General features: G+C 42.3%; 1 long non-coding RNA gene across 1 annotated transcript in view; it reads right to left on the reverse strand.

Moving 5' to 3' along the window:
- Nucleotides 1–5,733: 5,733 nt before the first annotated feature.
- The window catches only part of LOC119253076 (uncharacterized), a 43,648-nt gene continuing 33,950 nt past the window's right edge, over nt 5,734–15,431 (reverse strand). The window contains exons 4-5 of the long non-coding RNA XR_005126982.2: nt 9,755–9,844; nt 5,734–5,767 (exon numbers count right to left, since the gene is read on the reverse strand). This is a non-coding gene — a long non-coding RNA (uncharacterized LOC119253076). The remainder of the gene's footprint in view (nt 5,768–9,754; nt 9,845–15,431) is intronic.

The following is a 15,431-nucleotide window of genomic DNA, read 5'->3' on the forward strand; positions in this document are numbered from 1 at the left end:
CCAGCCCCGGTTGCATGGCCGTTTTATCCTAGTACTCTGAGATCCAGCTCAAGCATCAACACTTCTGTGAAGCCTTTCCTGATTATCACAAGGGTTTGCGGCTCTGCCCAATGTGTGAGTCAGAGAAGTGCTATTTTCTTATTCTTTTTATTTATACAATATTTTTTTTAAACTCGACCAGAAAAAAATCAGGGCTATAAGCACAGATGGAAAGAGTATTCTAAATGAGAGCATCTCTTATCTGAATATTTCCTGTTACTCCCATACCCTTCTGACCTCTGCTTACCATTTCAGCAAGTAACTGCCTTCCTTTTGCTATTGCTCCACTGCTGGACGACTCCTACCCTCCCATGCAACCCTCCCCCATCATTTCTTCATGTCATTTCCTATTGCCCTCTGCTGTAGGTTGAACTGTGTCCCTCAAAAAGATAAATTGAAGCCCTAACCCCAGAATCTGTGAGTGTGACCTTATTTGGAAATAGAGCCTTTGCAGAGGTAGTTAAGATGAGGTTTGACTGGATCAGGGAGGGTTCTGAATCCAGTATGATGCTGTCCTCCTAGGAGGAAAAGGCAGAGACAGAGGAGATGCAGGGAATCAGGTCTGTGAAGACAGGCAGGCAGAGATTGGACCTCCGCTGCTATGAGCCAAGGAACGCAAAAAAAATTGCCAGCTATCATCAGAAGCTGGAAGAGGCAGGAAAGGATTTTTCCCAGAGTCTCATGGGGAGCAGTGCCCTGCTTGACACTCTGCTTTTGAACTTCTGTCCTCCAGATCTGGGAGAGAATAGATTTCTGTTGTTTTGAGTCACCTGGTTTGTGGTAATTTGTTACAGCAGCCCAGGGAATCCCGTACACCTTCTTTAAGACATCCATGATTCTTTCTTTACAGAAATTACCTGTAGATACACATAGGTAATCCTTTCTGAATATATGCTTGGTCTTTTACCATGACAACAGCAATAAACAAAAGGTTCAGTGGAGTAGAAAATTCTAAAGCTCCTCCCCATCATCCAGGAACCAGCTGGCTTTGGGGCCCAGGGACAGAGGTTACCCCAGAGGTCTGACTGAGCAGCTTTCACTCCTGCAGAGGGCCTGGCTCAAAGGTCTTCCACAGGCCTCCTCAGCGCCCTCTGCTGGGCACCCATGGGAATAGCACTTCACTTTCCTTGAGGTGTAGTTCAGTATGGGGGGTGGGGGGCAGGAAAACATTTAAAAACTGAATTAATTGTTTGGCATTGAGGAAATACTACAACAACAGCAACAAAGGAAAAAATCCATCCTTTCCTCCACTCTCCCAGTGTTCACCTGACTGTTTTAAAAGCACTTTGACAACATCAGTCTTTCAGATGATGAGCTAATAAAGATTAACTAGAAATTCATTCATTTTGGGACGTTTTCTGTTGCAGACAGAAGGAAGTCTTACACTCCAGAAGAGTACCAAAGAATCTGTTCTCCCATTTATCTGCGATGTGTAATACACTTTTTGCTTGCAAATCTTAGTAAATGGCACTTCTAGCCATGCCCCTGTCTAGGCCAAAAAGCACTGGAATCATCTTGACTCTTCCACACCCAACATCCAAAGTGCCCCCGAATCCTATTGGCTCTACATGCTAAATATATCCAGGCTCTAATCATTTCTCTCTGCTTGGGCTGATGACACTGGAGGTAATCTACCATCATCCTTCATCAGGATGATCTCACCAACCTGCATGAGGTCTCACCACCCCTGCCATCACCAGCCCTTGGCATCACTGGTCATCTGCCCCAGGTGATGGTACAACTATGTCCAGAAACATCTACTGGTTTCTCCATTGCAGTTGGAGTCAAATTCAAAGTTCCCCATGACCTCCAAGGCCCCACACAATCAGGATGTCCTCAGTATTTCAGACCCTATCTCCTATCTCTCTTCTCCTTGTTTCCCTAACTTCAGCCTCACCATCCTGTTTGCTGGTTTTCAAACAAACCAGGCTTGCTCTTAGCTTAGGGCCTTCCTGCCGGCTGCTCCCTCTGCCTGGAATGCATTATTCTGAGCTATCCACATGGTTCATTCCCTTACCTTCTTTAGTCTTTTTATCTATGAAGCAACGTCCTCCCAAGGAAGCCCATGGTGACCCCCATACTTAAAATTGTACCTCCTTGCCCTGGTCTGCTATTCCATATCTCAGTTACCCAATGCATCCTCTGTCATTTGCCTTTTTTTGCTTATTGTCAGAACTTGTCCTGTCTTCTTCATTCATAAACCCCAAGCATCTAGAACAGTCTTGGGCCTATGATGGACACCCACTAAAGATTCATCAACTGTTAAGTAAATGAATGAATGAATCAATCATATTTTTCAGGATCTAGTCTGTACAAAGCTTTATAAGCCCCAGCACAATCAATATCTCAATAGACATTAATCCAAACCAAAAGCATCTTGTCCAAACTATGATACATATTCTATTCACTTGATCAATAACAGAATTGTATCTGGTATCACCATTCAAGCTGAATTGGAATGAGCTGAGTCTCACATTCAGACCCAGATTTGTGAAGAAGTTAAAAACAAAAATTAAACCAGAATTGAAGAGCACGTACAAGATTTGAGAAAAATAGAAAGTAGCACAACTGCAGCTTCTGATGATCATAATTTTTAAAAGCTACCGTTTATCAAGCTCTTATTCAATGCCAGTCAATGTGACAGGAGTTTTGCAGACGATATCTCGTGTATCCCCCACAATACAGTAAGGCAGATCCCCACTTCCTAGGTGATTAAACTGAGGCTTGGAATCTAAAAGGACTGCCCACGTCTGAAGTCACACAGCACTTGAGAATTTTTAACAAGCCATTACCTGAATGGAACAAGCTAATTAGAGTTCAACACTGCGTAGAATTATTTTGATTGAGGCCACATTTTTCATACCAATCTATACTAGATTTTATTTTTGAGCAATAGTACATGTAGCTCAGGAATTAATGATTCTGATTGAGAATCAACCTAACTGGTTTCCTAACTCACAAAATTGTACTCCAACTTATGATTTCCACCCAAGCTATTGCATGGTGGGAAATGACTCTCATTTGAAGTTCACGGTCATGTCCCTAAGACTCATTCCTATTAGAAATCTTGCATCCCATCTGGTGCATCTCCTTGTAGTAAGGAGTAAGTAGAATGTGAAGAGCCAACATGAATTCCCAAGCCTAATTTAAGGGATTCATTTCCTTTCAGTAAGACTGAGCTTGACTTCTCTTGATCCACCTCTGAGCTGCCCAGAGTCCACTGTGACCAGAACTCAAGAGCAAAATCCAAAAGCAACCTGGTCACCAAAAAAGGTATAAAATACTGCAGCCTCTTCACAGACCCACTTCACTTAATATTCGAGGGAAATGATCCTAAAAGGTGAACTAGTTCCAGGGGTCAACCATCTGAGAAATTCTAAGGAAACGGGGTTGAGGGAAGCCCTGCATTTCCAAAGATGTGAAGAGAGAACTCTGCTCTCTGAGGATGGAAGGAAGTTAGAAGACCCTATTTGTGACTACAGGAGAGGAAAGAAAAGAGGCCCACAAGGAAACTACCAACAGATGGTAAATACATTTTTAATTCTTCTGTCATACTGTGTGGACTTGTGCACATTTGTCCTGCTGTGTTAGGCTCCCGAAATAGCTAGCCATGGAATTGCAGAACAGTTCTGCTGCAATTTGAGATTTAGGAAACCATGCTGGCTGACAAAACAGGAAGGGCTCGTAGTAGGATGGAGTGGATTTGCTCCCGGTTTACAGCTCTTCAATGTGGCATCTGCGACAGTTCTTGGTGCAGGAAAGTTCTCTCACGTGTCAAGCCTCATTGAGGATGTTTTAAAACATACAATTTCAAATTGTCCTGTGAGCTCTAGCTGCCATCGTTAAATGTTGACTCTCTCCAGAGGATAATTCTCCAACATTAAAAGGAGTGAGATCCATTGATTGGTGGAGCCTATGTCTTCCAGGAAACTTACCAAGCATATGTGGCAACCCAGAGGCCTACACCCATTTTTTTCTTGTGCTTTCTGTTTATATCATGTTCCCAGAGAACATCATAGGAATTTCAGTACCAGAAAAATAACCAAATGTGATAATGGGGTGCTGTAAAAAGGAATGTGAAGAGAGAGAATTCAGTTGACTGCATTAGAGAAGGGACCTGGGGCTGGTACCATGAGTGGGTCAGGTACCCAATTGCAACACCATCTCTGGGTGCATCAGCCAGAAAGAAAATGTGTTGAAGAATTCACCTGGATATGGAGTAACGAGAGAGCATTCTATGACTTAATCCAGGTCTACGAAGTATGATGTATACAACACCATAGTATTAGAACTGGAAGGATCTTTAGAAAACCTACTTTCATTTTTTGTTCTTGTCGTAGACAGGAATGTGGGTCAAAGAGTTGCAGAAAATTGGCAAAGATCATGCAACTGCTTGGTGGTAAATTCAGTACTGGAACCCAAGACATAGATTTCTTTGTGTCTGTTCTACTTTAGCACCCACAGAAAGTGGATATTTCTGAGACAAGCAAAGTCCAGTTCTACAAGACCTTCGTCATGGTAACCTTCATTCTTGGGTTCTTAGGAAACAATGATGGAGCCCTGGTTCCTGAATGTTTGGGAAACTGATGGATAGTCTTTATTTTTTTAAATTATTTTTAATGACTCTTCTAGAGGAACAGAACAGGTGGATTGACTAAAATACACTGCTGAGGGGAGTAGCGGGCAAAACAGAAGAGGTCTGCTACGCCATGTGGGTCAACTCCCTGGCCAAGGATCGAACTCATGCTGCAGAGGCTACTGCTAGCTTCATAGTGCTGAGACTTAACCTCTTGAGCCATCAAAGAGGTCCCCTAATGGATATTATTACTACATTTTCAAGGAATAAAATATTTGTTAATTGTCATCCTAAACTTATGTGGACTGTGTCTAGATGACACGGCTATCAAATGATCTGGCATAGCTGATATCCTTTTTTCATGAAATTGCAAGGAAGATGTGTACATAGGGGTCAAAAAGCGTTGGCCAAAGAGAAGAGGGAATGTCAGCAATAACTTCCCACCCAGTGCCTTCCTGGCCTAAGCATTTCTCCTAGTCTTCACTGGACTAAAGAGTAAGGGGCAGACAAGAGGCTATTTACCTTCTTAATAAAAAAAAAAAAAGGCTACAAAACACTTTAACACTGTTCAATCTGATGAAATCTTGATTATTGGCATTGAGGATATTTTCTTGGAAACTAACTTTATATTTTTGTTCAAAATGACACACATTCATAGATAACTTTTCCAATGGGTACATATATAGTATAAAAACTGTTCTCAATCAGCTATTTAAGAAATGTTATTTTTTCCTGATTTATGTTTTTAGAAAGTTACTCAGTAAGCGCTTCAATAGCTAGTTTAGCAATAAGGTCTGCTAAAATTTGCAAGTCTATTCAGCATTTTGATTTGTTGTTTTTGCCTATGATTTCAGCCATGTTTTGTTCTATTTTTGTGGCAGACGCAATTTAACCTGTTGTGTTGAAACATAGCATTCTTCGTTTTGAGAATCAATTTGATCGTTTTAAATATTCATGCTAAATTTACTGGCTACCTCCATGGTTAGTTACAGATGTGTATGGGGGGAAGGTACAACTTTCTTAAGTGAATTATTTTGCGAAGAACAGTAATGAAGGCACACTAGGTTATTTCATTTCATTCCTGTGATCCAAATTTGATTATCTAGCTAATGTCACTGGGGACATTGAAGCTTTAATAATTACAGCTCAAGCCTAAAAAAAAAAAAAAAGAAGAAGAAAAATTATGATTACTACACATTCACACAGTCAGAGCCTGTTTGACTAATTTAAAAATATAGATTGACAGCAAGATTCCATTTTAAGAGTTCAAGCTCAGTTGACACGTTGTTCTAAAAAAAAAAAAAAAACAAAGCTAGATTTAAACAATTGTTTTATGCAGAAAGAGTTAGCACTGCTTATTTAACATGGTCAAAAAAAAAATACAAGCTATTGATTTTACCTTTCCTTTTGGAGATCAGTTTTAGGGTCCCCCCTCCCAAGAAAGTTTAGGGCTATGAGTAAGGTTGAGAGTGACCTGCTCTGTTATATATCCATAACACTTTTGTTTTGTTTTGTTGTGTTTTAAGATTTATTTATTTGTGCATACAAGAGTTGGGATACAGGCCAGAGAGGCACGGGGGCAGGATGAGAGGATTCACAAGAGACAGAGTGGGGAGCAGAACAGGCAGACTGATGAAATACACTGCTGAGGGGAGCAGTGGGTGAGACAGGAGAGGTCTGCTGTGCCATGTGGGTATCTCCCTGGCCGGGGATCAAACTTGTGCTGCAGTGGCTGCGGACAGCCTCATAGGTTGTGTATTAACCCTTGAGCCACCAGGGAGGCCCCTATCCACACTACTTTGAAGCCATCCCTGCTTCTAGGTCAAGGGCTCTCCCTGTGGCCAGATGCCAGTTTTATCCCTGGATTCTCATAATCCTGGGAAATAAATCAACTTTTCAGTAAAATCTTGTGACAACTCGGTTTTACATAGAAGATTAAACCCGGGGATGTGATCCTGGTCTGCATTTTAGGTGAATAAGAAAGGGAAAAATTATCCACAATCACTGAGTGCAATTCCAAGGGGAACAGTTACTTACAGAAATCAGAGGACAGCCTGGGGTATAACACGTACCCTCCCTGTAGCCTCCGGAGCCTAAAAGCATTTTATTTTTGTGGAAACTACACACAGAGAAATGGCTGGAAAGGGGTTAGTTCATATGAGGCCAATACATCCCGGGAGTTGAAGTGTTGAGCATGTCAACTCCTTTAGGATACTATTTCTTCCTTGAGGCAAGAAAAGAAAAACAATGAATGTGGATCCCACAGTGTCAGAAAACCAAGGAGGCCAGACACAATAAGACATAGCCCAGTTTCCATTTGTATAATGGAAAACAAAAAATTAATCCATCATGTCAGAAATAAGTACAATAGTTTACCTTTAATGAGGAGAGAGAAAATTGGCTTTAGAAATAAACAAAAATGATTACTTTATGGGTGCTAGAAAGTTCTATCTCATGACCTGGATATTGGCCCTGGAGGTGCGACCACTTTGTGATAAAACGTTAAGCCACATACCTGTGACCTGTGCACTTTATAAGAATGATTTACTTTAATAAAATGTTCAAAAATAGCCTCCCCATTGGGAAAGATAGTTTGAAGAAGCATGACAATAGTGTTGCGTCTAATTAAGCCCATAGATATACATTATAGTAAAAAACAGAAAATTCCGATTAAGTTAAGGGAAAAAATTGCACCAACTCCAGTGTAGGATGAAAGGAACTTTCCTATGCATCTTCAGGGAGTGCCATTTGCTGTTCCTCCTGGTTAGCTGTCATCATCTACTAAAGATGTGCATAGCCACAATCTATATTTACCTCCTGAGAATGATCCCAATAAGAATAGTACATAGGAGGGACCCCCCTGGTGGTGCAAGGAGTTAAGGACAGCACTATGAGGCAATCCACAGCCTCTGCAGCATCCCCCGTCAGGGAACAACCCACATGTCGCAGCAGACCTCTCCTGTTGCGCCTGCTGCTCCCCTCAGCAGTGTACTTCAGTCAGTCTGCCTGTTCTGCTCCCCGCTCTGTCTCTGGGGAATCCTCTCACACACACCTCCCACCTCTGGCCTGTACCCCAGTTCTTATACGCATAAATAAATAAATCTTTAAAAAAATTTTAAAAAGGAAAATGAATGAACCACAATAGCCTTAGCCACATGGATAAAACCAAGAAATGGAACTTTTAAGAGAGAGAAACCAGAGACAAAAAAAGTGTATATTCCCATTTACTTAAAAATAGGAAAAGATCTAATTTAGCACTATCTATGCAGTTGGTAAAACTAAAGAAAAGAAAAAAAAGGTCATCATAAAAGAACAGGTGGAGGGGACCTCTCTGCAGGGGGTGGGCTGTGATGGGCCTGGTGGAGGGAGGGTTTCTGGACCATATTCTAATTCTTGACATGAGTAGTTGTTGTATGAGTTTACTTGTATAAAACACACACTTTCTCATATGTAAGTTACGTTTCACAATAAAAGGGGTATAAAAAGTCACATGAAGCCCAATTACTGAGAGGTAGTTATCAACTTCACACCTGTACACACACACACACACACACACACAGCCAGACCTTCTTCATAGCAATCTATGGATCCTGTCCACACCTTTAATTTATTTTTCTTTAATGATACGGCCTCCCAGAAGAATTCCTCTTCAGTGTTTTTTTTCTTTCATTTCCATTTAATTTTAACTAAGAGTAAATATCATACAAGCTTTCTGTCCCTCTGGAAACCCATGGAGTGGCTTTCAGGAAATTATGTTGCTTTAGCTTAAGCTACATTGATTCATAAACCAATCTACAGGATTTTGCCACAGCTCATGGGAGACTTTTCTTTCTCTGTTAATAATGCTGCTGCCTCAAAAGAGAAAAGCCTCTTTCCACCTCTTCAAAATGCTGTATTGTACTTTCAAAAGGAAAAGCCAAGCAATGAAGGGGAAATGCTGGCAGGGGCAGGGTCTTCCTAAAATTTATTGCAATACCTGTCATGCTGAGTCCATGCAGAATCTCACCTGGGCAACCTTAGGAGGAAAATCTTCAAAACTTCCCCCCACCCCCTCAGGTGTGGTCCCCATAGAGTTTCCTTCACCAATGCACCCCTGTGCACCATCACCCCAGTCCCCTGTGTGCCCTCCCTCCCTCCCTCTGATCCCTCTCCCTCCTGCTCCCCTGCAGGATGTCTCTGGTTTATAATCATCTGTTTTTGCTTTGTTGTGTTTTGTACTGTTGTTATTTTTTTACAGTGATGTCTTATTGGGTTCCCCTATATTCCTGCTATAAGTGAAACCATCCGATATTTTTCTTTTTCCCTCTGACTTATTTCAGTGAGCATCATCCCTTCCAGCTCCATCCATGTTGCTGTGGATGGCATGAGTTTATCTTTTTTGATTGCTGACTAGTATTCCTTGTGTATATATATACTGCATCTTCTTAAAAAAAAAAAGAATTTGGCTAATGCAGTTAAATTACTTTGCTTTTTATATTGAAAATAAGGCTATTGCAAATAAAAAAAAATCAGTCTTTGCACAAAGGTGATGTCAGTGAAAAAAAAGAAACTGCTCAAAGCTATCTAGGGTGTTTTCATCCTCAAACCCCAAAGCAGGACCATTGCTTTTTCTTGCCCCAGGGACAGCATAAGGATTCTTCTCTCTCCCCAGAACAATGTTCTTCTCCCTCTTTTTCTTTCTTCATACACCCTCCCCTGCTTTCCGTTACTGTTTTCATCATCTTAGCTATTATGTGGTCTAAGATCCCTTCTATGACCATTCAAGCCTGAGGGGTGACCCCCTTAGAATTCCAGCGCACCCTGAATTTGCACCATCACAGTATTTGTCAACTTATTTTGAAATTGTCTATTATTTTGTCCACAGACACTCTACTAATCCACAAGCTTCATGCACAAAGGTCATCACTTCACCATCATAACTCTAGCCCCGAGCACATGATGGCACTCAGCAAATATTGCCATATATGAATGAAAAAGGGTGTGAAATGAGATGCAACATGGGGGTGGGGGCTGTGATCTGAACTGTTTTCCCTACTTTCTCCATCCATGGAGCACAAATGTCCTCAACTAATCCAGCCACTCCCATACGGGATGCTATAAAATTCTGAAATCTATAACTGCTTGGTTTCAAGGACTTACCAAAAGAGCTTAATTTGTATAGTGCTCGATCGTTCCTTAAGCAGGCTCAACTATTTTTTTATTCAATTCCAACAAGTCCTTGTAGTTCACCTGGGAAGATATTAATGTGAAAATAATATTAAAATTTTACAGATTTGGAAAGCACCCCAGGTGGCGAAGGTGTGTAGCCCCACATCATAAGAGCAGGTATTAATGTAAGCAGAACTAGTGATGCCTTCGAGCTAGAGTGAAGCACATCCCAGGTATACCCTCCACAGACACATTTTCCAGAAATAAGGACATCAATATGTGACACCATTCTGGTTTTATCCTTCAATAGATAATTCTTGTTTTTCTCAAGCATTTATTTTTTTGGCTTTATTGCTCAGCACGGAACTAGTACATAGTTGCTATAAAAATCATACAATTATAGAAGAGCACAAATAAGCAAATTGAAACAGCTTATGATCACATTAGCCAGAGTGATCTATTGTTACCTATTTTAGTAGCTCTGATTACATATTAAGACGTGAGCTTTTGTGGAGTGAGATTCCTTTTCTTTTTTCTATGTCCTGCTTTTTATCTGCAAAATTTCCTTAGCTGTCTTCCCTGCTTTGCTCTTCTATTTGGATTTTAAAATTAGATTTTACAAAACACTGTTGGGATTTTTATTGGATTTGATTATTTTTATAGATTGATTGGAATAGAACGAAGATTTCTACTCTATTGGCTCCTCTCTTTCATGAACTCAGTCACTCTCTCCATGAATTTTTGTCTCCTCTCATGTCTCCTTATAAATGTAAACTCTTCAGGAATTTGCACATCTTGTTTGTGCAGGAATCACGCTAATGTCCAGGACGTTCCAGTTTTAGTATATATGCTGTTGAAGCAGCACTCACGGATAGTTCTTTTTTTTTAGATTTATTTTTATTTATTTATACAAGCACTGGGTACAGTCAGAAGCGCGGGAGGGTGAGAGAATTCACCAGAGCCAGAGCGGGGAGCAGAGCAGGCAGAAGGACCGAAGGACACTGCTGAGGGGAGCAGCGGGCGGCAGGAGAGGTCTGCGCGCCATGTGGGACCCTCCTCTGGTGGCCGGGGAGCAGCCGGGGATCGAACCGGTGCTGCAGAGGCTGCGGGCAGCTTCGCAACCCAGCGCTCAACCGCTGCGCCACCGGGGGGGCCCACACAGATAGTTCTTAACTGCTGGATTTAACCGGGAGGGAAAGGTAAGATGTCACATGTTCTTTATACTTTTTTTTTTTTTTAAGATTTATTTATTCTTGCATACATGGTACAGGCCAGAGGTGTGGGGGGTGAGAGGATTCACCAGAGACAGAGTGGGGAACAGAACAGGCAGAAGGACTGAAATACACAGCTGAGTGGAGCAGAGGGAGAGTCAGGAGAGGTCTGCCATGCCGTGTGGGTAGCTCCCTGGCTGGGGATCGAACTCGTGCTGCAGTGGCTGTGGATCACTTCATAGGTTGCGTCTTAACCCCTTGAGCCACCAGGGAGGCCCTTTATACTCTTTATAAGACAGTAACTGAAAAAGACATGAATCTTGACTAATTGCCTCTATCAAATAGAAGCTTTCCTTGTGTGCTGACAATGGGGAGAATGTTTTTTGCTTTTGCTATCCTGTCCCTTCTATCATCTGAACAGAAGTTCTTTTCCTGCTGGTGGTCTTGACAGGGCCAATCAGTAGGACAAAGGGGTTGGGAGGACAGGAAAAAGAAAAGGCAAGAGAATGATGGTCAGATGGGATCATAAAGAGGGCTGGGGAGGAAGGGTGTGTTGACTGGCAAGGAGGAGTGGGTGGAAAGCATGGAGTGGGGAAAGGAAATGACAGCTCATTCAGACTCTCTGGGTCCTGCTGCTCTAGAAAACCAGCAGCAATGCTTGGGATCTTGTTGGAAATGTAGTCCCAGCCCCAACTCGGAGTGACCCGATCGGCATCTGCATTTGAACCACTTGGTCAGATATTTCCTAGGCTAATCAAAGTTCCAGAAGCTCTTAGTGGCCCCCAACCAGTCTGAGCCAGTCCTAATCCCTGTCATCAGCCTCAGGCCTATTAATAGAGGAAACTGGTTTGGTTGCCTAGAGACCTGGAAATCTGGTTCCTCTGTCAGCTCTGAGTCTTGGTGTTCTCTTACCTCTTTGGCCAAAGGCTTGCGAGTGCAGTCGGCTTCAGTTTCTCTGCTAAACATTTCAGTTTTCTGCCAGGGATGGATCTTTGCCCCAGACCCCAGCAAACTTAGCTTGCGTCCTGATCTGCTGCCAGACTCTTGCTCTCCCCTCCCCTGGGAAGTAGGATGTGAGTTCTGACGGGCCCGCTGGCCGTGGGCCAGCTAGGACTGAACTGATCACCTGGAACACTGCCTGATTTGCAGCATTGTCACCTGGACTGATTCCAGAGCTGTGTTCCGCTGGCAGATAATTCTCACTCAGATATCCAAATAGCCTGACCCAATCTCGGCTAGTCATGCCCTTTGACCTCGGCACAGTAGCCTGCCTGGCTGCCCCCTGGCAGTGGTTCAGCCCCTGAAGACAGTCTGTCCCCTCTGTCCCACTGGATCTCGGCTTCTTCCCTCTTTCCAAGACTTGTGCCTGTGTGGTCCCAGCCTTCCCTGCACCGAAATGTCTCCTACGAAAGAGGAGGCCAGCAGAGACTGGGGGAAGCAAGCCACGACCCTCTCTTTCTTAACATCTGTGACTCCAGGGCTCCCCGGGACTGCTTCTGTGTGGACTGCGACATCCCAAACACTGCCCTGGCAACCCTTTAGGCCAAAGGTATTCTACAAGTTCTGGAAGACTGTTGGGTACAAACAGACTCAGGGGTTTTGCATTCCTTGTATTTTTAGTCCCTTTTCTTTTTTAAATACATTTTTAAAAAGATTTGTTTATTTATGCATACAAGAATTGGAGTATAGGCCAAGGTGTTGGGGGGAGAGGATTCACCAGAGACAAGAGTGGGGAGCAGAACAGGAGGATCTACTGAAATACACTGCAGTGGACGAGACAGGAGAGGTCTGCTGCACCCTGTGGGTAGCTCCCTGGCAGGGATCCAACTCAGGCCACAGTGGCTGCTGATAGTTGATAGTGATGAGACTTTAACCCTTGTGCCACCAGGGAGAACCCTTAGTTCCTTTTCTAAGGTGGAGAAAACATCTTCTATGGTGCATGACTTATTTTATAAAAACAGGCCAATCCATACAGAAGCTCAATAATTTCTCCGGTTACTGTACAACCATTTCACTTTGACTGATGGTATTATACCTCCTGCCATGCTCAATTTATGGGGAAACATTATGCAAACTGTATCACACCTGCTACTGTGTTTGAAGCCAGCACAAAATGGCATGAAGTTCAAAATAATCAAATAGGCTGTCAGTTATAGAGGCCAATTTTGAAATCAACATTACTCTCCACTAATTACTAATAGCGCACTACGTCTTTAAGACTGTTGCATCATTTCTATTTCTAAGGACTTTTCTTATGGTGATTTAAAAAAAAAGAAGAGAGAAAACAGAAAGAAGTGTGGCAGCACCCACAGCAGCTAAGTAATGGTGTGGGTGTTGTTCCATTATTTACATACATAGCACTTTCACAAGAATCCAAATGTCTTACAAAAGAAAATACAACACAAATTGCAATAGACGCCGTAACACAGTAAGACATAAAGAAAACAATTACCCAAGGGGAGATTTAAACTTGGCATAAACTGCTTGCACAGAAAGAATGGATGGACATCCGCTGACTCCATTTGCACATGCAAAAAGAAGCATTCAGGAAAAAAGTAACCTATAAAATAGAGGTAAAAGAATAAAAAGGAAAAAGTCCAGGGCATGAAAAAGTCCAAAGTCATTATGAATAAGAAATGCATGCTATTTGATTAAGCCACTTTGAGTTTCTAAAGTTGCATGACAAACTCATTGAATTAGCATGATGGAGGAATGATTTTCCAAAGGTGCTCTTGTTCAAACAAAATCAAAGATTCTAGGAAGAAGTCACTGAAGACCAGAAAGAGTAAATATCTAGGACCTAGACCACCTGTCATCACTTAATGTTTATCACTCACTCGCATGGCATCTTCCCGAAGGTCCACGTTTTCTCAGGGCTGATGTTGGTTGATCAATGACAAAAAAAGTATATTTGAAGTTTGTGTAAAAATCTCTTTTGATGGCTATCATGAAGATTCTTTGTTCAGTTGCTTTCAAGTTTCGTGTTTGCTCTAATGTCATTATTTGACCATGGATCCAACCAACCATTCAAACTTTTGGAAAGAGGGAAACCCAAAACAGGGGGGTGGGAGGGAAATACTCCTAGGAAAAGTTTCTAAAATGTTGCCAAGCTTACAAATTGATCATTACAGAGAACAACACATCGCCACTAGTGCTATTACAACTTTGGTATGTGTAGTTAGCTTCAAACCACTCCAAATTACAATGTCATTTGTCTTCTTTGTATCTCTTTTGTTTTCACAAGTCACATGGCAAAATCAACAAATACTACATCATCCCTCTGAGGATTCAGCTGTGGAAAAAGCATCTGCTCGTTCATCTCTAGGGTAGTTATTATTAGCTTGCTTTGATTCTCTCATATGATACATACCCATGCTTATTAAGCTGTTTGTATGCCTCCTTTGTCATATTCTTCTGTGAATGTGACTATTGCTAGGCAGTGCATTCCAGCAAAATCCAGAGGGATACATTTCCATAGGCCTTTCCAAAATCAATGCCCTCCCTTTATCTTTTCAAACACTATTTGGGAGAAACCAGGTAATGTCATATTTGCAATGACATTGAAGCCTTCTACAGAAAATAGCACAGTATCTGTACTGTGGGGTCTTTCCTGCCCCCAAATGCCTGGCCACCCTGACTGCAAATAGGACCTTATTTGTAAATCGGGTCTTTGAGCTGTAATCAAAATAAGGTGATATTATACTGGATTTGGGTAGACTATAAAGCCAATGACTGATGTCCTTATAAAAAGGCCACCCAGAGGCACCAACATAGGAGAACATCAGGTGAAGACAGAGGCAGAAAGCAGTGATGCAATTGTAAGCCAAGAATTGCCCAAGATTGCCTGGAACTCCCAGAAGCTAGTTGAGAAGCTTGGAGCAGATTCCTGATTTTGGACATCCTAACCTCCGAATCACTGAGCCATAAATTTCTGTTGTTTAAACCTCCCAGTTCGTGGTATTGGTTGTGACAACCCTAGGAAACAAATAAAATGCCCAATCTCCAGATTTACATTGCACAAAGACTTGATGCAAACTTTCCCTTAGGAAAAAGCTACTTGGCAAGTGTGAGCAAAAGTGTGATTAGAGGTTGGTCATTCTAGCTGTGAAAGAATGAAAGTTTCCACCAAAGCACTGAGATATAGATATTACATTTTTTTTTTAAGATTTATTTATTTATACAAGCACTGGGTACAGTCAGAAGCAAGGGAGGGCAAGAGAATTCACCAGAGTCAGAGCAGGGAGCAGAGCAGGCAGAAGGACCGAAGTGCACTGCTAAGGGGAGCAGCGGGCGGCAGGAGAGGTCTGCGCGCCATGTGGGACCCTCCTCCAGTGGCCGGGGAGCAGCTGGGGATCGAACCAGCGCTGCAGAGGCTGCGGGCAGCCTTGCAACCCAGTGCTCAACCGCTGCGCCACCGGGGAGACCCTAGATATTACATTTTAATGTAAGGAATGAGA

Source organism: Talpa occidentalis, unplaced genomic scaffold (assembly GCF_014898055.3).
Source record: "Talpa occidentalis isolate TD23 unplaced genomic scaffold, MPIMG_talOcc4v2.1 talOcc4.2, whole genome shotgun sequence".
NCBI lineage: Eukaryota > Metazoa > Chordata > Mammalia > Eulipotyphla > Talpidae > Talpa > Talpa occidentalis.